Source organism: Schistocerca cancellata, unplaced genomic scaffold (genome assembly GCF_023864275.1).
Source record: "Schistocerca cancellata isolate TAMUIC-IGC-003103 unplaced genomic scaffold, iqSchCanc2.1 HiC_scaffold_422, whole genome shotgun sequence".
In the NCBI taxonomy this organism is placed as follows: Eukaryota; Metazoa; Arthropoda; class Insecta; order Orthoptera; family Acrididae; genus Schistocerca; species Schistocerca cancellata.
In genome coordinates, this window is record NW_026046439.1 from 323,056 (window position 1) to 346,256 (window position 23,201).

The following is a 23,201-nucleotide window of genomic DNA, read 5'->3' on the forward strand; positions in this document are numbered from 1 at the left end:
TATGTCCACTGCTCTCCCACTGGAAGCGTCTCTTTAGGCCATCCACAACAAGAAAATGCCGTGCCCGCCGTATGGGAGCGACGCCACTTGTCTGTAGCTGTCGTAGTTAAGGAGACAGCAGCTCCTGGATTCGAACCCACGCCTACGAAGAGACTGGTGCCTTAAACCAGTGCCTTAGAGCGCTTTTTTTCGTTGTTTTTTTTCCATGCAGCAGATCCACACATGACGTGGCTCACTGGAGTAGTATGCGACATAGGATGGAAAATACAGTTCCCGCCCGGGATCGAACTGGGGGTCCTTCTGCGTGTGAAGCAGACGCGATAACCGCTACACTACTTTTTTTTTATTTTTGAGCGCTCGGCCACGCTACGTGCGCTGCATTGGGCGCCAGTTTTCCCAGCATTTGTAGAAACAGTGCACGTCACAGCTTCCTGTTCTGCTGGCACTGGTTGCTCATCCATCGCACTTCAAACAACTGCCCTTTTCGACTGCAGAGAGCAGCGGACGTCCGCGCTCTGGGAGGCGACATTACATGTTGGTGATGAAGTGGTAGTACAAACTGCGGCCTGCGGAACACGAGTGAAAAATCAAGAGAGCACTGTAATTTCGAGTACTCGTGCACTATCTCTATAGCAACGGCAGCAAGGCAAAACTTTCAAAAGTGCCGTGACCAGGATTCGAACCTGGGTTATTGCGGCCACAACGCAATGTCCTAACCACTAGACGATCACGGCCACGGAGGCGCCCGCCAAAGCAGCTGGCGGGAATGCAAGTGGTGGTACACAGCAAAGCCCAGCCCACAGTGTCACGCCACAGCAGTGTCAGACACGTTCTCCATCACATGTATACAAACAAATGAACGCGCCTGCGCTGTCAGGACACTAACTACAGTGGTTAGCTGCATTCACCTCCGTGGCAATGTCTTGCAGTCCTCCAAGCCTCTTCGCTACAGGTACGTGGCTCGACAACAAGTGGACACACGCCGCATCTCTCTCGCCGTCGGGTGTTGCCGTGAATCATACTTAACGTAGCTTTCTGCACGCGTCAGCGTAGCGTCAGTCGAGCAAAGTCGAGACAAGTCGCATAAGAGGAGCAACAAAAACGCGCATTTCCGGTACCGGGAATCGAACCCGGGCCTCCTGGGTGAGAGCCAGGTATCCTAGCCACTAGACCACACCGGATAACGACGGCAGTGCTCTTCCAGCGAACGCAGCAATCACGCACGGTTAACTGACGACAACTGTAAAAAAATCCACTCTCTCACGTTATAGAACGGCGTGCTCCGGACGCATTTTGTGGACACGAACGCCAGCAATGATGAGAGCAAAAGGCGCCTACAAATCCAGTCGTTGCACCACGCACTGTTCTACGGCAATTCACGAAGCAGAAGCTGTTTTCTTTGCAGGCAATGAGTGCAGCCGTCTTCGACACAGGAAACCATTACACGTTTGGCAGCTGTGGGATTGGAACCCACGCCTCCGAAGAGACTGGTGCCTGAAACCAGCGCCTTACACCGCTCGGCCACGCTACCTACACAACACGCGCGTCACAAGAGCTGCATCCTACCCCACGAGAACACACAGCAGCGGCACAAAAATGAGACGCAAAAACTGGCAACGGTGGGATTCGAACCCACGCCTCCGAAGAGACTGGTGCCTAAAACCAGCGCCTTAGACCGCTCGGCCACGTTACCGTTGGACCACGACCGGCAAAACGTTTCCTTTGTAGTACAAAGATCACTCCGAAATGTAAGTGTCTTGGCAATCGCTGTGCCGTGTATGTCCACTGCTCTCCCACTGGAAGCGTCTCTTTAGGCCATCCACAACAAGAAAATGCCGTGCCCGCCGTATGGGAGCGACGCCACTTGTCTGTAGCTGTCGTAGTTAAGGAGACAGCAGCTCCTGGATTCGAACCCACGCCTACGAAGAGACTGGTGCCTTAAACCAGTGCCTTAGAGCGCTTTTTTTCGTTGTTTTTTTTCCATGCAGCAGATCCACACATGACGTGGCTCACTGGAGTAGTATGCGACATAGGATGGAAAATACAGTTCCCGCCCGGGATCGAACTGGGGGTCCTTCTGCGTGTGAAGCAGACGCGATAACCGCTACACTACTTTTTTTTTATTTTTGAGCGCTCGGCCACGCTACGTGCGCTGCATTGGGCGCCAGTTTTCCCAGCATTTGTAGAAACAGTGCACGTCACAGCTTCCTGTTCTGCTGGCACTGGTTGCTCATCCATCGCACTTCAAACAACTGCCCTTTTCGACTGCAGAGAGCAGCGGACGTCCGCGCTCTGGGAGGCGACATTACATGTTGGTGATGAAGTGGTAGTACAAACTGCGGCCTGCGGAACACGAGTGAAAAATCAAGAGAGCACTGTAATTTCGAGTACTCGTGCACTATCTCTATAGCAACGGCAGCAAGGCAAAACTTTCAAAAGTGCCGTGACCAGGATTCGAACCTGGGTTATTGCGGCCACAACGCAATGTCCTAACCACTAGACGATCACGGCCACGGAGGCGCCCGCCAAAGCAGCTGGCGGGAATGCAAGTGGTGGTACACAGCAAAGCCCAGCCCACAGTGTCACGCCACAGCAGTGTCAGACACGTTCTCCATCACATGTATACAAACAAATGAACGCGCCTGCGCTGTCAGGACACTAACTACAGTGGTTAGCTGCATTCACCTCCGTGGCAATGTCTTGCAGTCCTCCAAGCCTCTTCGCTACAGGTACGTGGCTCGACAACAAGTGGACACACGCCGCATCTCTCTCGCCGTCGGGTGTTGCCGTGAATCATACTTAACGTAGCTTTCTGCACGCGTCAGCGTAGCGTCAGTCGAGCAAAGTCGAGACAAGTCGCATAAGAGGAGCAACAAAAACGCGCATTTCCGGTACCGGGAATCGAACCCGGGCCTCCTGGGTGAGAGCCAGGTATCCTAGCCACTAGACCACACCGGATAACGACGGCAGTGCTCTTCCAGCGAACGCAGCAATCACGCACGGTTAACTGACGACAACTGTAAAAAAATCCACTCTCTCACGTTATAGAACGGCGTGCTCCGGACGCATTTTGTGGACACGAACGCCAGCAATGATGAGAGCAAAAGGCGCCTACAAATCCTGTCGTTGCACCACGCACTGTTCTACGGCAATTCACGAAGCAGAAGCTGTTTTCTTTGCAGGCAATGAGTGCAGCCGTCTTCGACACAGGAAACCATTACACGTTTGGCAGCTGTGGGATTGGAACCCACGCCTCCGAAGAGACTGGTGCCTGAAACCAGCGCCTTACACCGCTCGGCCACGCTACCTACACAACACGCGCGTCACAAGAGCTGCATCCTACCCCACGAGAACACACAGCAGCGGCACAAAAATGAGACGCAAAAACTGGCAACGGTGGGATTCGAACCCACGCCTCCGAAGAGACTGGTGCCTAAAACCAGCGCCTTAGACCGCTCGGCCACGTTACCGTTGGACCACGACCGGCAAAACGTTTCCTTTGTAGTACAAAGATCACTCCGAAATGTAAGTGTCTTGGCAATCGCTGTGCCGTGTATGTCCACTGCTCTCCCACTGGAAGCGTCTCTTTAGGCCATCCACAACAAGAAAATGCCGTGCCCGCCGTATGGGAGCGACGCCACTTGTCTGTAGCTGTCGTAGTTAAGGAGACAGCAGCTCCTGGATTCGAACCCACGCCTACGAAGAGACTGGTGCCTTAAACCAGTGCCTTAGAGCGCTTTTTTTCGTTGTTTTTTTTCCATGCAGCAGATCCACACATGACGTGGCTCACTGGAGTAGTATGCGACATAGGATGGAAAATACAGTTCCCGCCCGGGATCGAACTGGGGGTCCTTCTGCGTGTGAAGCAGACGCGATAACCGCTACACTACTTTTTTTTTATTTTTGAGCGCTCGGCCACGCTACGTGCGCTGCATTGGGCGCCAGTTTTCCCAGCATTTGTAGAAACAGTGCACGTCACAGCTTCCTGTTCTGCTGGCACTGGTTGCTCATCCATCGCACTTCAAACAACTGCCCTTTTCGACTGCAGAGAGCAGCGGACGTCCGCGCTCTGGGAGGCGACATTACATGTTGGTGATGAAGTGGTAGTACAAACTGCGGCCTGCGGAACACGAGTGAAAAATCAAGAGAGCACTGTAATTTCGAGTACTCGTGCACTATCTCTATAGCAACGGCAGCAAGGCAAAACTTTCAAAAGTGCCGTGACCAGGATTCGAACCTGGGTTATTGCGGCCACAACGCAATGTCCTAACCACTAGACGATCACGGCCACGGAGGCGCCCGCCAAAGCAGCTGGCGGGAATGCAAGTGGTGGTACACAGCAAAGCCCAGCCCACAGTGTCACGCCACAGCAGTGTCAGACACGTTCTCCATCACATGTATACAAACAAATGAACGCGCCTGCGCTGTCAGGACACTAACTACAGTGGTTAGCTGCATTCACCTCCGTGGCAATGTCTTGCAGTCCTCCAAGCCTCTTCGCTACAGGTACGTGGCTCGACAACAAGTGGACACACGCCGCATCTCTCTCGCCGTCGGGTGTTGCCGTGAATCATACTTAACGTAGCTTTCTGCACGCGTCAGCGTAGCGTCAGTCGAGCAAAGTCGAGACAAGTCGCATAAGAGGAGCAACAAAAACGCGCATTTCCGGTACCGGGAATCGAACCCGGGCCTCCTGGGTGAGAGCCAGGTATCCTAGCCACTAGACCACACCGGATAACGACGGCAGTGCTCTTCCAGCGAACGCAGCAATCACGCACGGTTAACTGACGACAACTGTAAAAAAATCCACTCTCTCACGTTATAGAACGGCGTGCTCCGGACGCATTTTGTGGACACGAACGCCAGCAATGATGAGAGCAAAAGGCGCCTACAAATCCTGTCGTTGCACCACGCACTGTTCTACGGCAATTCACGAAGCAGAAGCTGTTTTCTTTGCAGGCAATGAGTGCAGCCGTCTTCGACACAGGAAACCATTACACGTTTGGCAGCTGTGGGATTGGAACCCACGCCTCCGAAGAGACTGGTGCCTGAAACCAGCGCCTTACACCGCTCGGCCACGCTACCTACACAACACGCGCGTCACAAGAGCTGCATCCTACCCCACGAGAACACACAGCAGCGGCACAAAAATGAGACGCAAAAACTGGCAACGGTGGGATTCGAACCCACGCCTCCGAAGAGACTGGTGCCTAAAACCAGCGCCTTAGACCGCTCGGCCACGTTACCGTTGGACCACGACCGGCAAAACGTTTCCTTTGTAGTACAAAGATCACTCCGAAATGTAAGTGTCTTGGCAATCGCTGTGCCGTGTATGTCCACTGCTCTCCCACTGGAAGCGTCTCTTTAGGCCATCCACAACAAGAAAATGCCGTGCCCGCCGTATGGGAGCGACGCCACTTGTCTGTAGCTGTCGTAGTTAAGGAGACAGCAGCTCCTGGATTCGAACCCACGCCTACGAAGAGACTGGTGCCTTAAACCAGTGCCTTAGAGCGCTTTTTTTCGTTGTTTTTTTTCCATGCAGCAGATCCACACATGACGTGGCTCACTGGAGTAGTATGCGACATAGGATGGAAAATACAGTTCCCGCCCGGGATCGAACTGGGGGTCCTTCTGCGTGTGAAGCAGACGCGATAACCGCTACACTACTTTTTTTTTATTTTTGAGCGCTCGGCCACGCTACGTGCGCTGCATTGGGCGCCAGTTTTCCCAGCATTTGTAGAAACAGTGCACGTCACAGCTTCCTGTTCTGCTGGCACTGGTTGCTCATCCATCGCACTTCAAACAACTGCCCTTTTCGACTGCAGAGAGCAGCGGACGTCCGCGCTCTGGGAGGCGACATTACATGTTGGTGATGAAGTGGTAGTACAAACTGCGGCCTGCGGAACACGAGTGAAAAATCAAGAGAGCACTGTAATTTCGAGTACTCGTGCACTATCTCTATAGCAACGGCAGCAAGGCAAAACTTTCAAAAGTGCCGTGACCAGGATTCGAACCTGGGTTATTGCGGCCACAACGCAATGTCCTAACCACTAGACGATCACGGCCACGGAGGCGCCCGCCAAAGCAGCTGGCGGGAATGCAAGTGGTGGTACACAGCAAAGCCCAGCCCACAGTGTCACGCCACAGCAGTGTCAGACACGTTCTCCATCACATGTATACAAACAAATGAACGCGCCTGCGCTGTCAGGACACTAACTACAGTGGTTAGCTGCATTCACCTCCGTGGCAATGTCTTGCAGTCCTCCAAGCCTCTTCGCTACAGGTACGTGGCTCGACAACAAGTGGACACACGCCGCATCTCTCTCGCCGTCGGGTGTTGCCGTGAATCATACTTAACGTAGCTTTCTGCACGCGTCAGCGTAGCGTCAGTCGAGCAAAGTCGAGACAAGTCGCATAAGAGGAGCAACAAAAACGCGCATTTCCGGTACCGGGAATCGAACCCGGGCCTCCTGGGTGAGAGCCAGGTATCCTAGCCACTAGACCACACCGGATAACGACGGCAGTGCTCTTCCAGCGAACGCAGCAATCACGCACGGTTAACTGACGACAACTGTAAAAAAATCCACTCTCTCACGTTATAGAACGGCGTGCTCCGGACGCATTTTGTGGACACGAACGCCAGCAATGATGAGAGCAAAAGGCGCCTACAAATCCTGTCGTTGCACCACGCACTGTTCTACGGCAATTCACGAAGCAGAAGCTGTTTTCTTTGCAGGCAATGAGTGCAGCCGTCTTCGACACAGGAAACCATTACACGTTTGGCAGCTGTGGGATTGGAACCCACGCCTCCGAAGAGACTGGTGCCTGAAACCAGCGCCTTACACCGCTCGGCCACGCTACCTACACAACACGCGCGTCACAAGAGCTGCATCCTACCCCACGAGAACACACAGCAGCGGCACAAAAATGAGACGCAAAAACTGGCAACGGTGGGATTCGAACCCACGCCTCCGAAGAGACTGGTGCCTAAAACCAGCGCCTTAGACCGCTCGGCCACGTTACCGTTGGACCACGACCGGCAAAACGTTTCCTTTGTAGTACAAAGATCACTCCGAAATGTAAGTGTCTTGGCAATCGCTGTGCCGTGTATGTCCACTGCTCTCCCACTGGAAGCGTCTCTTTAGGCCATCCACAACAAGAAAATGCCGTGCCCGCCGTATGGGAGCGACGCCACTTGTCTGTAGCTGTCGTAGTTAAGGAGACAGCAGCTCCTGGATTCGAACCCACGCCTACGAAGAGACTGGTGCCTTAAACCAGTGCCTTAGAGCGCTTTTTTTCGTTGTTTTTTTTCCATGCAGCAGATCCACACATGACGTGGCTCACTGGAGTAGTATGCGACATAGGATGGAAAATACAGTTCCCGCCCGGGATCGAACTGGGGGTCCTTCTGCGTGTGAAGCAGACGCGATAACCGCTACACTACTTTTTTTTTATTTTTGAGCGCTCGGCCACGCTACGTGCGCTGCATTGGGCGCCAGTTTTCCCAGCATTTGTAGAAACAGTGCACGTCACAGCTTCCTGTTCTGCTGGCACTGGTTGCTCATCCATCGCACTTCAAACAACTGCCCTTTTCGACTGCAGAGAGCAGCGGACGTCCGCGCTCTGGGAGGCGACATTACATGTTGGTGATGAAGTGGTAGTACAAACTGCGGCCTGCGGAACACGAGTGAAAAATCAAGAGAGCACTGTAATTTCGAGTACTCGTGCACTATCTCTATAGCAACGGCAGCAAGGCAAAACTTTCAAAAGTGCCGTGACCAGGATTCGAACCTGGGTTATTGCGGCCACAACGCAATGTCCTAACCACTAGACGATCACGGCCACGGAGGCGCCCGCCAAAGCAGCTGGCGGGAATGCAAGTGGTGGTACACAGCAAAGCCCAGCCCACAGTGTCACGCCACAGCAGTGTCAGACACGTTCTCCATCACATGTATACAAACAAATGAACGCGCCTGCGCTGTCAGGACACTAACTACAGTGGTTAGCTGCATTCACCTCCGTGGCAATGTCTTGCAGTCCTCCAAGCCTCTTCGCTACAGGTACGTGGCTCGACAACAAGTGGACACACGCCGCATCTCTCTCGCCGTCGGGTGTTGCCGTGAATCATACTTAACGTAGCTTTCTGCACGCGTCAGCGTAGCGTCAGTCGAGCAAAGTCGAGACAAGTCGCATAAGAGGAGCAACAAAAACGCGCATTTCCGGTACCGGGAATCGAACCCGGGCCTCCTGGGTGAGAGCTAGGTATCCTAGCCACTAGACCACACCGGATAACGACGGCAGTGCTCTTCCAGCGAACGCAGCAATCACGCACGGTTAACTGACGACAACTGTAAAAAAATCCACTCTCTCACGTTATAGAACGGCGTGCTCCGGACGCATTTCGTGGACACGAACGCCAGCAATGATGAGAGCAAAAGGCGCCTACAAATCCTGTCGTTGCACCACGCACTGTTCTACGGCAATTCACGAAGCAGAAGCTGTTTTCTTTGCAGGCAATGAGTGCAGCCGTCTTCGACACAGGAAACCATTACACGTTTGGCAGCTGTGGGATTGGAACCCACGCCTCCGAAGAGACTGGTGCCTGAAACCAGCGCCTTACACCGCTCGGCCACGCTACCTACACAACACGCGCGTCACAAGAGCTGCATCCTACCCCACGAGAACACACAGCAGCGGCACAAAAATGAGACGCAAAAACTGTCAACGGTGGGATTCGAACCCACGCCTCCGAAGAGACTGGTGCCTAAAACCAGCGCCTTAGACCGCTCGGCCACGTTACCGTTGACCACAACCGGCAAAACGTTTCCTTTGTAGTACAAAGATCACTCCGAAATGTAAGTGTCTTGGCAATCGCTGTGCCGTGTATGTCCACTGCTCTCCCACTGGAAGCGTCTCTTTAGGCCATCCACAACAAGAAAATGCCGTGCCCGCCGTATGGCAGCGACGCCACTTGTCTGTAGCTGTCGTAGTTAAGGAGACAGCAGCTCCTGGATTCGAACCCACGCCTACGAAGAGACTGGTGCCTTAAACCAGTGCCTTAGAGCGCTTTTTTTCGTTGTTTTTTTTCCATGCAGCAGATCCACACATGACGTGGCTCACTGGAGTAGTATGCGACATAGGATGGAAAATACAGTTCCCGCCCGGGATCGAACTGGGGGTCCTTCTGCGTGTGAAGCAGACGCGATAACCGCTACACTACTTTTTTTTTATTTTTGAGCGCTCGGCCACGCTACGTGCGCTGCATTGGGCGCCAGTTTTCCCAGCATTTGTAGAAACAGTGCACGTCACAGCTTCCTGTTCTGCTGGCACTGGTTGCTCATCCATCGCACTTCAAACAACTGCCCTTTTCGACTGCAGAGAGCAGCGGACGTCCGCGCTCTGGGAGGCGACATTACATGTTGGTGATGAAGTGGTAGTACAAACTGCGGCCTGCGGAACACGAGTGAAAAATCAAGAGAGCACTGTAATTTCGAGTACTCGTGCACTATCTCTATAGCAACGGCAGCAAGGCAAAACTTTCAAAAGTGCCGTGACCAGGATTCGAACCTGGGTTATTGCGGCCACAACGCAATGTCCTAACCACTAGACGATCACGGCCACGGAGGCGCCCGCCAAAGCAGCTGGCGGGAATGCAAGTGGTGGTACACAGCAAAGCCCAGCCCACAGTGTCACGCCACAGCAGTGTCAGACACGTTCTCCATCACATGTATACAAACAAATGAACGCGCCTGCGCTGTCAGGACACTAACTACAGTGGTTAGCTGCATTCACCTCCGTGGCAATGTCTTGCAGTCCTCCAAGCCTCTTCGCTACAGGTACGTGGCTCGACAACAAGTGGACACACGCCGCATCTCTCTCGCCGTCGGGTGTTGCCGTGAATCATACTTAACGTAGCTTTCTGCACGCGTCAGCGTAGCGTCAGTCGAGCAAAGTCGAGACAAGTCGCATAAGAGGAGCAACAAAAACGCGCATTTCCGGTACCGGGAATCGAACCCGGGCCTCCTGGGTGAGAGCCAGGTATCCTAGCCACTAGACCACACCGGATAACGACGGCAGTGCTCTTCCAGCGAACGCAGCAATCACGCACGGTTAACTGACGACAACTGTAAAAAAATCCACTCTCTCACGTTATAGAACGGCGTGCTCCGGACGCATTTCGTGGACACGAACGCCAGCAATGATGAGAGCAAAAGGCGCCTACAAATCCTGTCGTTGCACCACGCACTGTTCTACGGCAATTCACGAAGCAGAAGCTGTTTTCTTTGCAGGCAATGAGTGCAGCCGTCTTCGACACAGGAAACCATTACACGTTTGGCAGCTGTGGGATTGGAACCCACGCCTCCGAAGAGACTGGTGCCTGAAACCAGCGCCTTACACCGCTCGGCCACGCTACCTACACAACACGCGCGTCACAAGAGCTGCATCCTACCCCACGAGAACACACAGCAGCGGCACAAAAATGAGACGCAAAAACTGTCAACGGTGGGATTCGAACCCACGCCTCCGAAGAGACTGGTGCCTAAAACCAGCGCCTTAGACCGCTCGGCCACGTTACCGTTGACCACAACCGGCAAAACGTTTCCTTTGTAGTACAAAGATCACTCCGAAATGTAAGTGTCTTGGCAATCGCTGTGCCGTGTATGTCCACTGCTCTCCCACTGGAAGCGTCTCTTTAGGCCATCCACAACAAGAAAATGCCGTGCCCGCCGTATGGCAGCGACGGTAGTTAAGGAGACAGGCAGCTCCTGGATTCGAACCCACGCCTACGAAGAGACTGGTGCCTTAAACCAGTGCCTTAGAGCGCTTTTTTTCGTTGTTTTTTTTCCATGCAGCAGATCCACACATGACGTGGCTCACTGGAGTAGTATGCGACATAGGATGGAAAATACAGTTCCCGCCCGGGATCGAACTGGGGGTCCTTCTGCGTGTGAAGCAGACGCGATAACCGCTACACTACTTTTTTTTTATTTTTGAGCGCTCGGCACGCTACGTGCGACTGCATTGGCGCCAGTTTTCCCAGCATTTGTAGAAACAGTGCACGTCACAGCTTCCTGTTCTGCTGGCACTGTTGCTCATCCATCGCACTTCCAAACAACTGCCTTTTCGACTGCAGAGAGCAGCGGACGTCCGCGCTCTGGGAGGCGACATTACATGTTGGTGATGAAGTGGTAGTACAAACTGCGGGCCTGCGGAACACGAGTGAAAATCAAGAGAGCACTGTAATTTCGAGTACTCGTGCACTATCTCTATAGCAACGGCAGCAAGGCAAAACTTTCAAAAGTGCCGTGACCAGGATTCGAACCTGGGTTATTGCGGCCACAACGCAATGTCCTACCACTAGACGATCACGGCCACGGAGGCGCGCCCGCCAAAGCAGCTGGCGGGAATGCAAGTGGTGGTACACAGCAAAAGCCCAGCCCACAGTGGTCTCGGACCACAGCAGTGTCAGACACGTTCTCCATCACATGTATACAAACAAATGAACGCGCCTGCGCTGTCAGGACACTAACTACAGTGGTTAGGCTGCATTCACCTCCGTGGCAATGTCTTGCAGTCCCTCCAAGCTCTCTTCGCTACAGGTACGTGGCTCGACAACAAGTGGACACACGCAGCATCTCTCTCGCCGTCGGGTGTTGCCGTGAATCATACTTTAACGTAGCTTTCTGCACGCGTCAGCGTAGCGTCAGTCGAGCAAAGTCGAGACAAGTCGCATAAGAGGAGCCAACAAAAACGCGCATTTCCGGTACCGGGAATCGAACCCGGGCCTCTGGGTGAGAGCCAGGTATCCTAGCCACTAGACCACACGGATAACGACGGCAGTGCTCTTCCAGCGAACGCAGCAATATCACGCACGGTTAACTGACGACAACTGTAAAAAAATCCACTCTCTCACGTTATAGAACGGCGTGCTCCGGACGCATTTCGTGACACGAACGACCAGCAATGATGAGAGCAAAAGGGCGCCTCCACAAATCCTGTCGTTGCAACCACGCACTGTTCTACGGCAATTCACGAAGCAGAAGCTGTTTTCTTTGCAGGCAATGAGTGCAGCCGTCTTCGACACAGGATAAACCATTACACGTTTGGCAGCTGTGGGATTGGAACCCACGCCTCCGAAGAGACTGGTGCCTGAAACCTGCGCCTTACACCGCTCGGCCACTGCTACCTACACACAACACGCGCGTCACAAGAGCTGCATCCTACCCACGAGAACACACAGCAGCGGCACAAAATGAGACGCAAAAACTGTCAACGGTGGGATTCGAACCCACGCCTCCGAAGAGACTGGTGCCTAAAACCAGCGCCTTATAGACCGCTCGGCCACGTTACCGTATGACCACAACCGGCAAAACGTTTCCTTTGTAGTACAAAGATCACTCCGAAATGTAAGTGTCTTGGCAATCGCTGTGCCGTGTATGTCCACTGCTCTCCCACTGGAAGCGTCTCTTTAGGCCATCCACAACAAGAAAATGCCGTGCCCGCCGTATGGCAGCGACGCCACTTGTCTGTAGCTGTCGTAGTTAAGGAGACAGCAGCTCCTGGATTCGAACCCACGCCTACGAAGAGGACTGGTGCCTTAAACCAGTGCCTTAGAGCGCTTTTTTTCGTTGTTTTTTTTCCATGCAGCAGATCCACACATGACGTGGCTCACTGGAGTAGTATGCGACATAGGATGGAAAATACAGTTCCCGCCCGGGATCGAACTTGGGGTCCTTCTGCGTGTGAAGCAGACGCGATAACCGCTACACACTTTTTTTTATTTCTGAGCGCTCGGCCACGCTACGTGCGCTGCATTGGGCGCCAGTTTTCCCAGCATTTGTAGAAACAGTGCACGTCACAGCTTCCTGTTCTGCTGGCACTGGTTGCTCATCCATCGCACTTCAAACAACTGCCCTTTTCGACTGCAGAGAGCAGCGGACGTCCGCGCTGCTGGGAGGCGACATTACATGTTGGTGATGAAGTGGTAGTACAAACTGCGGCCTGCGGAACACGAGTGAAAAATCAAGAGAGCACTGTAATTTCGAGTACTCGTGCACTATCTCTATAGCAACGGCAGCAAGGCAAAACTTTCAAAAGTGCCGTGACCAGGATTCGAACCTGGGTTATTGCGGCCACAACGCAATGTCCTAACCACTAGACGATCACGGCCACGGAGGCGCCCGCCAAAGCAGCTGGCGGGAATGCAAGTGGTGGTACACAGCAAAGCCCAGCCCACAGTGTCACGCCACAGCAGTGTCAGACACGTTCTCCATCACATGTATACAAACAAATGAACGCGCCTGCGCTGTCAGGACACTAACTACAGTGGTTAGCTGCATTCACCTCCGTGGCAATGTCTTGCAGTCCTCCAAGCCTCTTCGCTACAGGTACGTGGCTCGACAACAAGTGGACACACGCCGCATCTCTCTCGCCGTCGGGTGTTGCCGTGAATCATACTTAACGTAGCTTTCTGCACGCGTCAGCGTAGCGTCAGTCGAGCAAAGTCGAGACAAGTCGCATAAGAGGAGCAACAAAAACGCGCATTTCCGGTACCGGGAATCGAACCCGGGCCTCCTGGGTGAGAGCCAGGTATCCTAGCCACTAGACCACACCGGATAACGACGGCAGTGCTCTTCCAGCGAACGCAGCAATCACGCACGGTTAACTGACGACAACTGTAAAAAAATCCACTCTCTCACGTTATAGAACGGCGTGCTCCGGACGCATTTCGTGGACACGAACGCCAGCAATGATGAGAGCAAAAGGCGCCTACAAATCCTGTCGTTGCACCACGCACTGTTCTACGGCAATTCACGAAGCAGAAGCTGTTTTCTTTGCAGGCAATGAGTGCAGCCGTCTTCGACACAGGAAACCATTACACGTTTGGCAGCTGTGGGATTGGAACCCACGCCTCCGAAGAGACTGGTGCCTGAAACCAGCGCCTTACACCGCTCGGCCACGCTACCTACACAACACGCGCGTCACAAGAGCTGCATCCTACCCCACGAGAACACACAGCAGCGGCACAAAAATGAGACGCAAAAACTGGCAACGGTGGGATTCGAACCCACGCCTCCGAAGAGACTGGTGCCTAAAACCAGCGCCTTAGACCGCTCGGCCACGTTACCGTTGGACCACGACCGGCAAAACGTTTCCTTTGTAGTACAAAGATCACTCCGAAATGTAAGTGTCTTGGCAATCGCTGTGCCGTGTATGTCCACTGCTCTCCCACTGGAAGCGTCTCTTTAGGCCATCCACAACAAGAAAATGCCGTGCCCGCCGTATGGGAGCGACGCCACTTGTCTGTAGCTGTCGTAGTTAAGGAGACAGCAGCTCCTGGATTCGAACCCACGCCTACGAAGAGACTGGTGCCTTAAACCAGTGCCTTAGAGCGCTTTTTTTCGTTGTTTTTTTTCCATGCAGCAGATCCACACATGACGTGGCTCACTGGAGTAGTATGCGACATAGGATGGAAAATACAGTTCCCGCCCGGGATCGAACTGGGGGTCCTTCTGCGTGTGAAGCAGACGCGATAACCGCTACACTACTTTTTTTTTATTTTTGAGCGCTCGGCCACGCTACGTGCGCTGCATTGGGCGCCAGTTTTCCCAGCATTTGTAGAAACAGTGCACGTCACAGCTTCCTGTTCTGCTGGCACTGGTTGCTCATCCATCGCACTTCAAACAACTGCCCTTTTCGACTGCAGAGAGCAGCGGACGTCCGCGCTCTGGGAGGCGACATTACATGTTGGTGATGAAGTGGTAGTACAAACTGCGGCCTGCGGAACACGAGTGAAAAATCAAGAGAGCACTGTAATTTCGAGTACTCGTGCACTATCTCTATAGCAACGGCAGCAAGGCAAAACTTTCAAAAGTGCCGTGACCAGGATTCGAACCTGGGTTATTGCGGCCACAACGCAATGTCCTAACCACTAGACGATCACGGCCACGGAGGCGCCCGCCAAAGCAGCTGGCGGGAATGCAAGTGGTGGTACACAGCAAAGCCCAGCCCACAGTGTCACGCCACAGCAGTGTCAGACACGTTCTCCATCACATGTATACAAACAAATGAACGCGCCTGCGCTGTCAGGACACTAACTACAGTGGTTAGCTGCATTCACCTCCGTGGCAATGTCTTGCAGTCCTCCAAGCCTCTTCGCTACAGGTACGTGGCTCGACAACAAGTGGACACACGCCGCATCTCTCTCGCCGTCGGGTGTTGCCGTGAATCATACTTAACGTAGCTTTCTGCACGCGTCAGCGTAGCGTCAGTCGAGCAAAGTCGAGACAAGTCGCATAAGAGGAGCAACAAAAACGCGCATTTCCGGTACCGGGAATCGAACCCGGGCCTCCTGGGTGAGAGCCAGGTATCCTAGCCACTAGACCACACCGGATAACGACGGCAGTGCTCTTCCAGCGAACGCAGCAATCACGCACGGTTAACTGACGACAACTGTAAAAAAATCCACTCTCTCACGTTATAGAACGGCGTGCTCCGGACGCATTTCGTGGACACGAACGCCAGCAATGATGAGAGCAAAAGGCGCCTACAAATCCTGTCGTTGCACCACGCACTGTTCTACGGCAATTCACGAAGCAGAAGCTGTTTTCTTTGCAGGCAATGAGTGCAGCCGTCTTCGACACAGGAAACCATTACACGTTTGGCAGCTGTGGGATTGGAACCCACGCCTCCGAAGAGACTGGTGCCTGAAACCAGCGCCTTACACCGCTCGGCCACGCTACCTACACAACACGCGCGTCACAAGAGCTGCATCCTACCCCACGAGAACACACAGCAGCGGCACAAAAATGAGACGCAAAAACTGTCAACGGTGGGATTCGAACCCACGCCTCCGAAGAGACTGGTGCCTAAAACCAGCGCCTTAGACCGCTCGGCCACGTTACCGTTGACCACAACCGGCAAAACGTTTCCTTTGTAGTACAAAGATCACTCCGAAATGTAAGTGTCTTGGCAATCGCTGTGCCGTGTATGTCCACTGCTCTCCCACTGGAAGCGTCTCTTTAGGCCATCCACAACAAGAAAATGCCGTGCCCGCCGTATGGCAGCGACGCCACTTGTCTGTAGCTGTCGTAGTTAAGGAGACAGCAGCTCCTGGATTCGAACCCACGCCTACGAAGAGACTGGTGCCTTAAACCAGTGCCTTAGAGCGCTTTTTTTCGTTGTTTTTTTTCCATGCAGCAGATCCACACATGACGTGGCTCACTGGAGTAGTATGCGACATAGGATGGAAAATACAGTTCCCGCCCGGGATCGAACTGGGGGTCCTTCTGCGTGTGAAGCAGACGCGATAACCGCTACACTACTTTTTTTTTATTTTTGAGCGCTCGGCCACGCTACGTGCGCTGCATTGGGCGCCAGTTTTCCCAGCATTTGTAGAAACAGTGCACGTCACAGCTTCCTGTTCTGCTGGCACTGGTTGCTCATCCATCGCACTTCAAACAACTGCCCTTTTCGACTGCAGAGAGCAGCGGACGTCCGCGCTCTGGGAGGCGACATTACATGTTGGTGATGAAGTGGTAGTACAAACTGCGGCCTGCGGAACACGAGTGAAAAATCAAGAGAGCACTGTAATTTCGAGTACTCGTGCACTATCTCTATAGCAACGGCAGCAAGGCAAAACTTTCAAAAGTGCCGTGACCAGGATTCGAACCTGGGTTATTGCGGCCACAACGCAATGTCCTAACCACTAGACGATCACGGCCACGGAGGCGCCCGCCAAAGCAGCTGGCGGGAATGCAAGTGGTGGTACACAGCAAAGCCCAGCCCACAGTGTCACGCCACAGCAGTGTCAGACACGTTCTCCATCACATGTATACAAACAAATGAACGCGCCTGCGCTGTCAGGACACTAACTACAGTGGTTAGCTGCATTCACCTCCGTGGCAATGTCTTGCAGTCCTCCAAGCCTCTTCGCTACAGGTACGTGGCTCGACAACAAGTGGACACACGCCGCATCTCTCTCGCCGTCGGGTGTTGCCGTGAATCATACTTAACGTAGCTTTCTGCACGCGTCAGCGTAGCGTCAGTCGAGCAAAGTCGAGACAAGTCGCATAAGAGGAGCAACAAAAACGCGCATTTCCGGTACCGGGAATCGAACCCGGGCCTCCTGGGTGAGAGCCAGGTATCCTAGCCACTAGACCACACCGGATAACGACGGCAGTGCTCTTCCAGCGAACGCAGCAATCACGCACGGTTAACTGACGACAACTGTAAAAAAATCCACTCTCTCACGTTATAGAACGGCGTGCTCCGGACGCATTTCGTGGACACGAACGCCAGCAATGATGAGAGCAAAAGGCGCCTACAAATCCTGTCGTTGCACCACGCACTGTTCTACGGCAATTCACGAAGCAGAAGCTGTTTTCTTTGCAGGCAATGAGTGCAGCCGTCTTCGACACAGGAAACCATTACACGTTTGGCAGCTGTGGGATTGGAACCCACGCCTCCGAAGAGACTGGTGCCTGAAACCAGCGCCTTACACCGCTCGGCCACGCTACCTACACAACACGCGCGTCACAAGAGCTGCATCCTACCCCACGAGAACACACAGCAGCGGCACAAAAATGAGACGCAAAAACTGTCAACGGTGGGATTCGAACCCACGCCTCCGAAGAGACTGGTGCCTAAAACCAGCGCCTTAGACCGCTCGGCCACGTTACCGTTGACCACAACCGGCAAAACGTTTCCTTTGTAGTACAAAGATCACTCCGAAATGTAAGTGTCTTGGCAATCGCTGTGCCGTGTATGTCCACTGCTCTCCCACTGGAAGCGTCTCTTTAGGCCATCCACAACAAGAAAATGCCGTGCCCGCCGTATGGCAGCGACGCCACTTGTCTGTAGCTGTCGTAGTTAAGGAGACAGCAGCTCCTGGATTCGAACCCACGCCTACGAAGAGACTGGTGCCTTAAACCAGTGCCTTAGAGCGCTTTTTTTCGTTGTTTTTTTTCCATGCAGCAGATCCACACATGACGTGGCTCACTGGAGTAGTATGCGACATAGGATGGAAAATACAGTTCCCGCCCGGGATCGAACTGGGGGTCCTTCTGCGTGTGAAGCAGACGCGATAACCGCTACACTACTTTTTTTTTATTTTTGAGCGCTCGGCCACGCTACGTGCGCTGCATTGGGCGCCAGTTTTCCCAGCATTTGTAGAAACAGTGCACGTCACAGCTTCCTGTTCTGCTGGCACTGGTTGCTCATCCATCGCACTTCAAACAACTGCCCTTTTCGACTGCAGAGAGCAGCGGACGTCCGCGCTCTGGGAGGCGACATTACATGTTGGTGATGAAGTGGTAGTACAAACTGCGGCCTGCGGAACACGAGTGAAAAATCAAGAGAGCACTGTAATTTCGAGTACTCGTGCACTATCTCTATAGCAACGGCAGCAAGGCAAAACTTTCAAAAGTGCCGTGACCAGGATTCGAACCTGGGTTATTGCGGCCACAACGCAATGTCCTAACCACTAGACGATCACGGCCACGGAGGCGCCCGCCAAAGCAGCTGGCGGGAATGCAAGTGGTGGTACACAGCAAAGCCCAGCCCACAGTGTCACGCCACAGCAGTGTCAGACACGTTCTCCATCACATGTATACAAACAAATGAACGCGCCTGCGCTGTCAGGACACTAACTACAGTGGTTAGCTGCATTCACCTCCGTGGCAATGTCTTGCAGTCCTCCAAGCCTCTTCGCTACAGGTACGTGGCTCGACAACAAGTGGACACACGCCGCATCTCTCTCGCCGTCGGGTGTTGCCGTGAATCATACTTAACGTAGCTTTCTGCACGCGTCAGCGTAGCGTCAGTCGAGCAAAGTCGAGACAAGTCGCATAAGAGGAGCAACAAAAACGCGCATTTCCGGTACCGGGAATCGAACCCGGGCCTCCTGGGTGAGAGCCAGGTATCCTAGCCACTAGACCACACCGGATAACGACGGCAGTGCTCTTCCAGCGAACGCAGCAATCACGCACGGTTAACTGACGACAACTGTAAAAAAATCCACTCTCTCACGTTATAGAACGGCGTGCTCCGGACGCATTTCGTGGACACGAACGCCAGCAATGATGAGAGCAAAAGGCGCCTACAAATCCTGTCGTTGCACCACGCACTGTTCTACGGCAATTCACGAAGCAGAAGCTGTTTTCTTTGCAGGCAATGAGTGCAGCCGTCTTCGACACAGGAAACCATTACACGTTTGGCAGCTGTGGGATTGGAACCCACGCCTCCGAAGAGACTGGTGCCTGAAACCAGCGCCTTACACCGCTCGGCCACGCTACCTACACAACACGCGCGTCACAAGAGCTGCATCCTACCCCACGAGAACACACAGCAGCGGCACAAAAATGAGACGCAAAAACTGGCAACGGTGGGATTCGAACCCACGCCTCCGAAGAGACTGGTGCCTAAAACCAGCGCCTTAGACCGCTCGGCCACGTTACCGTTGGACCACGACCGGCAAAACGTTTCCTTTGTAGTACAAAGATCACTCCGAAATGTAAGTGTCTTGGCAATCGCTGTGCCGTGTATGTCCACTGCTCTCCCACTGGAAGCGTCTCTTTAGGCCATCCACAACAAGAAAATGCCGTGCCCGCCGTATGGGAGCGACGCCACTTGTCTGTAGCTGTCGTAGTTAAGGAGACAGCAGCTCCTGGATTCGAACCCACGCCTACGAAGAGACTGGTGCCTTAAACCAGTGCCTTAGAGCGCTTTTTTTCGTTGTTTTTTTTCCATGCAGCAGATCCACACATGACGTGGCTCACTGGAGTAGTATGCGACATAGGATGGAAAATACAGTTCCCGCCCGGGATCGAACTGGGGGTCCTTCTGCGTGTGAAGCAGACGCGATAACCGCTACACTACTTTTTTTTTATTTTTGAGCGCTCGGCCACGCTACGTGCGCTGCATTGGGCGCCAGTTTTCCCAGCATTTGTAGAAACAGTGCACGTCACAGCTTCCTGTTCTGCTGGCACTGGTTGCTCATCCATCGCACTTCAAACAACTGCCCTTTTCGACTGCAGAGAGCAGCGGACGTCCGCGCTCTGGGAGGCGACATTACATGTTGGTGATGAAGTGGTAGTACAAACTGCGGCCTGCGGAACACGAGTGAAAAATCAAGAGAGCACTGTAATTTCGAGTACTCGTGCACTATCTCTATAGCAACGGCAGCAAGGCAAAACTTTCAAAAGTGCCGTGACCAGGATTCGAACCTGGGTTATTGCGGCCACAACGCAATGTCCTAACCACTAGACGATCACGGCCACGGAGGCGCCCGCCAAAGCAGCTGGCGGGAATGCAAGTGGTGGTACACAGCAAAGCCCAGCCCACAGTGTCACGCCACAGCAGTGTCAGACACGTTCTCCATCACATGTATACAAACAAATGAACGCGCCTGCGCTGTCAGGACACTAACTACAGTGGTTAGCTGCATTCACCTCCGTGGCAATGTCTTGCAGTCCTCCAAGCCTCTTCGCTACAGGTACGTGGCTCGACAACAAGTGGACACACGCCGCATCTCTCTCGCCGTCGGGTGTTGCCGTGAATCATACTTAACGTAGCTTTCTGCACGCGTCAGCGTAGCGTCAGTCGAGCAAAGTCGAGACAAGTCGCATAAGAGGAGCAACAAAAACGCGCATTTCCGGTACCGGGAATCGAACCCGGGCCTCCTGGGTGAGAGCCAGGTATCCTAGCCACTAGACCACACCGGATAACGACGGCAGTGCTCTTCCAGCGAACGCAGCAATCACGCACGGTTAACTGACGACAACTGTAAAAAAATCCACTCTCTCACGTTATAGAACGGCGTGCTCCGGACGCATTTCGTGGACACGAACGCCAGCAATGATGAGAGCAAAAGGCGCCTACAAATCCTGTCGTTGCACCACGCACTGTTCTACGGCAATTCACGAAGCAGAAGCTGTTTTCTTTGCAGGCAATGAGTGCAGCCGTCTTCGACACAGGAAACCATTACACGTTTGGCAGCTGTGGGATTGGAACCCACGCCTCCGAAGAGACTGGTGCCTGAAACCAGCGCCTTACACCGCTCGGCCACGCTACCTACACAACACGCGCGTCACAAGAGCTGCATCCTACCCCACGAGAACACACAGCAGCGGCACAAAAATGAGACGCAAAAACTGGCAACGGTGGGATTCGAACCCACGCCTCCGAAGAGACTGGTGCCTAAAACCAGCGCCTTAGACCGCTCGGCCACGTTACCGTTGACCACAACCGGCAAAACGTTTCCTTTGTAGTACAAAGATCACTCCGAAATGTAAGTGTCTTGGCAATCGCTGTGCCGTGTATGTCCACTGCTCTCCCACTGGAAGCGTCTCTTTAGGCCATCCACAACAAGAAAATGCCGTGCCCGCCGTATGGCAGCGACGCCACTTGTCTGTAGCTGTCGTAGTTAAGGAGACAGCAGCTCCTGGATTCGAACCCACGCCTACGAAGAGACTGGTGCCTTAAACCAGTGCCTTAGAGCGCTTTTTTTCGTTGTTTTTTTTCCATGCAGCAGATCCACACATGACGTGGCTCACTGGAGTAGTATGCGACATAGGATGGAAAATACAGTTCCCGCCCGGGATCGAACTGGGGGTCCTTCTGCGTGTGAAGCAGACGCGATAACCGCTACACTACTTTTTTTTTATTTTTGAGCGCTCGGCCACGCTACGTGCGCTGCATTGGGCGCCAGTTTTCCCAGCATTTGTAGAAACAGTGCACGTCACAGCTTCCTGTTCTGCTGGCACTGGTTGCTCATCCATCGCACTTCAAACAACTGCCCTTTTCGACTGCAGAGAGCAGCGGACGTCCGCGCTCTGGGAGGCGACATTACATGTTGGTGATGAAGTGGTAGTACAAACTGCGGCCTGCGGAACACGAGTGAAAAATCAAGAGAGCACTGTAATTTCGAGTACTCGTGCACTATCTCTATAGCAACGGCAGCAAGGCAAAACTTTCAAAAGTGCCGTGACCAGGATTCGAACCTGGGTTATTGCGGCCACAACGCAATGTCCTAACCACTAGACGATCACGGCCACGGAGGCGCCCGCCAAAGCAGCTGGCGGGAATGCAAGTGGTGGTACACAGCAAAGCCCAGCCCACAGTGTCACGCCACAGCAGTGTCAGACACGTTCTCCATCACATGTATACAAACAAATGAACGCGCCTGCGCTGTCAGGACACTAACTACAGTGGTTAGCTGCATTCACCTCCGTGGCAATGTCTTGCAGTCCTCCAAGCCTCTTCGCTACAGGTACGTGGCTCGACAACAAGTGGACACACGCCGCATCTCTCTCGCCGTCGGGTGTTGCCGTGAATCATACTTAACGTAGCTTTCTGCACGCGTCAGCGTAGCGTCAGTCGAGCAAAGTCGAGACAAGTCGCATAAGAGGAGCAACAAAAACGCGCATTTCCGGTACCGGGAATCGAACCCGGGCCTCCTGGGTGAGAGCCAGGTATCCTAGCCACTAGACCACACCGGATAACGACGGCAGTGCTCTTCCAGCGAACGCAGCAATCACGCACGGTTAACTGACGACAACTGTAAAAAAATCCACTCTCTCACGTTATAGAACGGCGTGCTCCGGACGCATTTCGTGGACACGAACGCCAGCAATGATGAGAGCAAAAGGCGCCTACAAATCCTGTCGTTGCACCACGCACTGTTCTACGGCAATTCACGAAGCAGAAGCTGTTTTCTTTGCAGGCAATGAGTGCAGCCGTCTTCGACACAGGAAACCATTACACGTTTGGCAGCTGTGGGATTGGAACCCACGCCTCCGAAGAGACTGGTGCCTGAAACCAGCGCCTTACACCGCTCGGCCACGCTACCTACACAACACGCGCGTCACAAGAGCTGCATCCTACCCCACGAGAACACACAGCAGCGGCACAAAAATGAGACGCAAAAACTGGCAACGGTGGGATTCGAACCCACGCCTCCGAAGAGACTGGTGCCTAAAACCAGCGCCTTAGACCGCTCGGCCACGTTACCGTTGGACCACGACCGGCAAAACGTTTCCTTTGTAGTACAAAGATCACTCCGAAATGTAAGTGTCTTGGCAATCGCTGTGCCGTGTATGTCCACTGCTCTCCCACTGGAAGCGTCTCTTTAGGCCATCCACAACAAGAAAATGCCGTGCCCGCCGTATGGGAGCGACGCCACTTGTCTGTAGCTGTCGTAG

The 23,201-nt window shown here is 53.5% G+C and overlaps 50 non-coding genes across 50 annotated transcripts; all 50 read right to left on the bottom strand.

The window, feature by feature from the left end:
* Positions 1 to 662: 662 nt before the first annotated feature.
* On the bottom strand, positions 663 to 734 carry Trnah-gug (transfer RNA histidin (anticodon GUG)). Its single transcript has one exon. It is a non-coding gene; the product is annotated as a tRNA-His (tRNA).
* A 375-nt stretch (positions 735 to 1,109) lies between these two features.
* Trnae-cuc (transfer RNA glutamic acid (anticodon CUC)) lies at positions 1,110 to 1,181 on the bottom strand. The gene has a single exon. It is a non-coding gene; the product is annotated as a tRNA-Glu (tRNA).
* Positions 1,182 to 1,449: 268 nt separating this feature from the next.
* On the bottom strand, positions 1,450 to 1,531 carry Trnal-cag (transfer RNA leucine (anticodon CAG)). Its single transcript has one exon. It is a non-coding gene; the product is annotated as a tRNA-Leu (tRNA).
* Positions 1,532 to 1,611: 80 nt separating this feature from the next.
* Positions 1,612 to 1,693, bottom strand: Trnal-uag (transfer RNA leucine (anticodon UAG)). Its single transcript has one exon. It is a non-coding gene; the product is annotated as a tRNA-Leu (tRNA).
* Positions 1,694 to 2,439: 746 nt separating this feature from the next.
* Trnah-gug (transfer RNA histidin (anticodon GUG)) lies at positions 2,440 to 2,511 on the bottom strand. The gene has a single exon. It is a non-coding gene; the product is annotated as a tRNA-His (tRNA).
* A 375-nt stretch (positions 2,512 to 2,886) lies between these two features.
* On the bottom strand, positions 2,887 to 2,958 carry Trnae-cuc (transfer RNA glutamic acid (anticodon CUC)). The gene has a single exon. It is a non-coding gene; the product is annotated as a tRNA-Glu (tRNA).
* Positions 2,959 to 3,226: 268 nt separating this feature from the next.
* Positions 3,227 to 3,308, bottom strand: Trnal-cag (transfer RNA leucine (anticodon CAG)). The gene has a single exon. It is a non-coding gene; the product is annotated as a tRNA-Leu (tRNA).
* An 80-nt stretch (positions 3,309 to 3,388) lies between these two features.
* Positions 3,389 to 3,470, bottom strand: Trnal-uag (transfer RNA leucine (anticodon UAG)). The gene has a single exon. It is a non-coding gene; the product is annotated as a tRNA-Leu (tRNA).
* Positions 3,471 to 4,216: 746 nt separating this feature from the next.
* On the bottom strand, positions 4,217 to 4,288 carry Trnah-gug (transfer RNA histidin (anticodon GUG)). Its single transcript has one exon. It is a non-coding gene; the product is annotated as a tRNA-His (tRNA).
* Positions 4,289 to 4,663: 375 nt separating this feature from the next.
* Positions 4,664 to 4,735, bottom strand: Trnae-cuc (transfer RNA glutamic acid (anticodon CUC)). Its single transcript has one exon. It is a non-coding gene; the product is annotated as a tRNA-Glu (tRNA).
* A 268-nt stretch (positions 4,736 to 5,003) lies between these two features.
* Trnal-cag (transfer RNA leucine (anticodon CAG)) lies at positions 5,004 to 5,085 on the bottom strand. The gene has a single exon. It is a non-coding gene; the product is annotated as a tRNA-Leu (tRNA).
* An 80-nt stretch (positions 5,086 to 5,165) lies between these two features.
* Trnal-uag (transfer RNA leucine (anticodon UAG)) lies at positions 5,166 to 5,247 on the bottom strand. The gene has a single exon. It is a non-coding gene; the product is annotated as a tRNA-Leu (tRNA).
* Positions 5,248 to 5,993: 746 nt separating this feature from the next.
* Trnah-gug (transfer RNA histidin (anticodon GUG)) lies at positions 5,994 to 6,065 on the bottom strand. The gene has a single exon. It is a non-coding gene; the product is annotated as a tRNA-His (tRNA).
* Positions 6,066 to 6,440: 375 nt separating this feature from the next.
* Trnae-cuc (transfer RNA glutamic acid (anticodon CUC)) lies at positions 6,441 to 6,512 on the bottom strand. The gene has a single exon. It is a non-coding gene; the product is annotated as a tRNA-Glu (tRNA).
* A 268-nt stretch (positions 6,513 to 6,780) lies between these two features.
* Positions 6,781 to 6,862, bottom strand: Trnal-cag (transfer RNA leucine (anticodon CAG)). Its single transcript has one exon. It is a non-coding gene; the product is annotated as a tRNA-Leu (tRNA).
* Positions 6,863 to 6,942: 80 nt separating this feature from the next.
* Positions 6,943 to 7,024, bottom strand: Trnal-uag (transfer RNA leucine (anticodon UAG)). The gene has a single exon. It is a non-coding gene; the product is annotated as a tRNA-Leu (tRNA).
* A 746-nt stretch (positions 7,025 to 7,770) lies between these two features.
* Positions 7,771 to 7,842, bottom strand: Trnah-gug (transfer RNA histidin (anticodon GUG)). Its single transcript has one exon. It is a non-coding gene; the product is annotated as a tRNA-His (tRNA).
* Positions 7,843 to 8,217: 375 nt separating this feature from the next.
* Positions 8,218 to 8,289, bottom strand: Trnae-cuc (transfer RNA glutamic acid (anticodon CUC)). Its single transcript has one exon. It is a non-coding gene; the product is annotated as a tRNA-Glu (tRNA).
* A 268-nt stretch (positions 8,290 to 8,557) lies between these two features.
* On the bottom strand, positions 8,558 to 8,639 carry Trnal-cag (transfer RNA leucine (anticodon CAG)). The gene has a single exon. It is a non-coding gene; the product is annotated as a tRNA-Leu (tRNA).
* Positions 8,640 to 8,719: 80 nt separating this feature from the next.
* Trnal-uag (transfer RNA leucine (anticodon UAG)) lies at positions 8,720 to 8,807 on the bottom strand. The gene has a single exon. It is a non-coding gene; the product is annotated as a tRNA-Leu (tRNA).
* A 739-nt stretch (positions 8,808 to 9,546) lies between these two features.
* On the bottom strand, positions 9,547 to 9,618 carry Trnah-gug (transfer RNA histidin (anticodon GUG)). Its single transcript has one exon. It is a non-coding gene; the product is annotated as a tRNA-His (tRNA).
* Positions 9,619 to 9,993: 375 nt separating this feature from the next.
* Positions 9,994 to 10,065, bottom strand: Trnae-cuc (transfer RNA glutamic acid (anticodon CUC)). The gene has a single exon. It is a non-coding gene; the product is annotated as a tRNA-Glu (tRNA).
* Positions 10,066 to 10,333: 268 nt separating this feature from the next.
* On the bottom strand, positions 10,334 to 10,415 carry Trnal-cag (transfer RNA leucine (anticodon CAG)). The gene has a single exon. It is a non-coding gene; the product is annotated as a tRNA-Leu (tRNA).
* Positions 10,416 to 10,495: 80 nt separating this feature from the next.
* Positions 10,496 to 10,583, bottom strand: Trnal-uag (transfer RNA leucine (anticodon UAG)). The gene has a single exon. It is a non-coding gene; the product is annotated as a tRNA-Leu (tRNA).
* A 719-nt stretch (positions 10,584 to 11,302) lies between these two features.
* Positions 11,303 to 11,373, bottom strand: Trnah-gug (transfer RNA histidin (anticodon GUG)). The gene has a single exon. It is a non-coding gene; the product is annotated as a tRNA-His (tRNA).
* Positions 11,374 to 12,268: 895 nt separating this feature from the next.
* Positions 12,269 to 12,359, bottom strand: Trnal-uag (transfer RNA leucine (anticodon UAG)). The gene has a single exon. It is a non-coding gene; the product is annotated as a tRNA-Leu (tRNA).
* Positions 12,360 to 13,098: 739 nt separating this feature from the next.
* Trnah-gug (transfer RNA histidin (anticodon GUG)) lies at positions 13,099 to 13,170 on the bottom strand. Its single transcript has one exon. It is a non-coding gene; the product is annotated as a tRNA-His (tRNA).
* Positions 13,171 to 13,545: 375 nt separating this feature from the next.
* Positions 13,546 to 13,617, bottom strand: Trnae-cuc (transfer RNA glutamic acid (anticodon CUC)). The gene has a single exon. It is a non-coding gene; the product is annotated as a tRNA-Glu (tRNA).
* A 268-nt stretch (positions 13,618 to 13,885) lies between these two features.
* Trnal-cag (transfer RNA leucine (anticodon CAG)) lies at positions 13,886 to 13,967 on the bottom strand. The gene has a single exon. It is a non-coding gene; the product is annotated as a tRNA-Leu (tRNA).
* Positions 13,968 to 14,047: 80 nt separating this feature from the next.
* Trnal-uag (transfer RNA leucine (anticodon UAG)) lies at positions 14,048 to 14,129 on the bottom strand. The gene has a single exon. It is a non-coding gene; the product is annotated as a tRNA-Leu (tRNA).
* Positions 14,130 to 14,875: 746 nt separating this feature from the next.
* Trnah-gug (transfer RNA histidin (anticodon GUG)) lies at positions 14,876 to 14,947 on the bottom strand. The gene has a single exon. It is a non-coding gene; the product is annotated as a tRNA-His (tRNA).
* Positions 14,948 to 15,322: 375 nt separating this feature from the next.
* Trnae-cuc (transfer RNA glutamic acid (anticodon CUC)) lies at positions 15,323 to 15,394 on the bottom strand. Its single transcript has one exon. It is a non-coding gene; the product is annotated as a tRNA-Glu (tRNA).
* A 268-nt stretch (positions 15,395 to 15,662) lies between these two features.
* Trnal-cag (transfer RNA leucine (anticodon CAG)) lies at positions 15,663 to 15,744 on the bottom strand. The gene has a single exon. It is a non-coding gene; the product is annotated as a tRNA-Leu (tRNA).
* Positions 15,745 to 15,824: 80 nt separating this feature from the next.
* Positions 15,825 to 15,912, bottom strand: Trnal-uag (transfer RNA leucine (anticodon UAG)). Its single transcript has one exon. It is a non-coding gene; the product is annotated as a tRNA-Leu (tRNA).
* Positions 15,913 to 16,651: 739 nt separating this feature from the next.
* Positions 16,652 to 16,723, bottom strand: Trnah-gug (transfer RNA histidin (anticodon GUG)). Its single transcript has one exon. It is a non-coding gene; the product is annotated as a tRNA-His (tRNA).
* Positions 16,724 to 17,098: 375 nt separating this feature from the next.
* Trnae-cuc (transfer RNA glutamic acid (anticodon CUC)) lies at positions 17,099 to 17,170 on the bottom strand. Its single transcript has one exon. It is a non-coding gene; the product is annotated as a tRNA-Glu (tRNA).
* A 268-nt stretch (positions 17,171 to 17,438) lies between these two features.
* On the bottom strand, positions 17,439 to 17,520 carry Trnal-cag (transfer RNA leucine (anticodon CAG)). Its single transcript has one exon. It is a non-coding gene; the product is annotated as a tRNA-Leu (tRNA).
* An 80-nt stretch (positions 17,521 to 17,600) lies between these two features.
* On the bottom strand, positions 17,601 to 17,688 carry Trnal-uag (transfer RNA leucine (anticodon UAG)). Its single transcript has one exon. It is a non-coding gene; the product is annotated as a tRNA-Leu (tRNA).
* A 739-nt stretch (positions 17,689 to 18,427) lies between these two features.
* Positions 18,428 to 18,499, bottom strand: Trnah-gug (transfer RNA histidin (anticodon GUG)). Its single transcript has one exon. It is a non-coding gene; the product is annotated as a tRNA-His (tRNA).
* A 375-nt stretch (positions 18,500 to 18,874) lies between these two features.
* Trnae-cuc (transfer RNA glutamic acid (anticodon CUC)) lies at positions 18,875 to 18,946 on the bottom strand. Its single transcript has one exon. It is a non-coding gene; the product is annotated as a tRNA-Glu (tRNA).
* A 268-nt stretch (positions 18,947 to 19,214) lies between these two features.
* Positions 19,215 to 19,296, bottom strand: Trnal-cag (transfer RNA leucine (anticodon CAG)). Its single transcript has one exon. It is a non-coding gene; the product is annotated as a tRNA-Leu (tRNA).
* Positions 19,297 to 19,376: 80 nt separating this feature from the next.
* Trnal-uag (transfer RNA leucine (anticodon UAG)) lies at positions 19,377 to 19,458 on the bottom strand. Its single transcript has one exon. It is a non-coding gene; the product is annotated as a tRNA-Leu (tRNA).
* A 746-nt stretch (positions 19,459 to 20,204) lies between these two features.
* Positions 20,205 to 20,276, bottom strand: Trnah-gug (transfer RNA histidin (anticodon GUG)). The gene has a single exon. It is a non-coding gene; the product is annotated as a tRNA-His (tRNA).
* A 375-nt stretch (positions 20,277 to 20,651) lies between these two features.
* Positions 20,652 to 20,723, bottom strand: Trnae-cuc (transfer RNA glutamic acid (anticodon CUC)). Its single transcript has one exon. It is a non-coding gene; the product is annotated as a tRNA-Glu (tRNA).
* Positions 20,724 to 20,991: 268 nt separating this feature from the next.
* Trnal-cag (transfer RNA leucine (anticodon CAG)) lies at positions 20,992 to 21,073 on the bottom strand. Its single transcript has one exon. It is a non-coding gene; the product is annotated as a tRNA-Leu (tRNA).
* Positions 21,074 to 21,153: 80 nt separating this feature from the next.
* Trnal-uag (transfer RNA leucine (anticodon UAG)) lies at positions 21,154 to 21,235 on the bottom strand. Its single transcript has one exon. It is a non-coding gene; the product is annotated as a tRNA-Leu (tRNA).
* A 745-nt stretch (positions 21,236 to 21,980) lies between these two features.
* Trnah-gug (transfer RNA histidin (anticodon GUG)) lies at positions 21,981 to 22,052 on the bottom strand. The gene has a single exon. It is a non-coding gene; the product is annotated as a tRNA-His (tRNA).
* A 375-nt stretch (positions 22,053 to 22,427) lies between these two features.
* Trnae-cuc (transfer RNA glutamic acid (anticodon CUC)) lies at positions 22,428 to 22,499 on the bottom strand. Its single transcript has one exon. It is a non-coding gene; the product is annotated as a tRNA-Glu (tRNA).
* A 268-nt stretch (positions 22,500 to 22,767) lies between these two features.
* Trnal-cag (transfer RNA leucine (anticodon CAG)) lies at positions 22,768 to 22,849 on the bottom strand. The gene has a single exon. It is a non-coding gene; the product is annotated as a tRNA-Leu (tRNA).
* Positions 22,850 to 22,929: 80 nt separating this feature from the next.
* Positions 22,930 to 23,011, bottom strand: Trnal-uag (transfer RNA leucine (anticodon UAG)). The gene has a single exon. It is a non-coding gene; the product is annotated as a tRNA-Leu (tRNA).
* Positions 23,012 to 23,201: the final 190 nt, after the last annotated feature.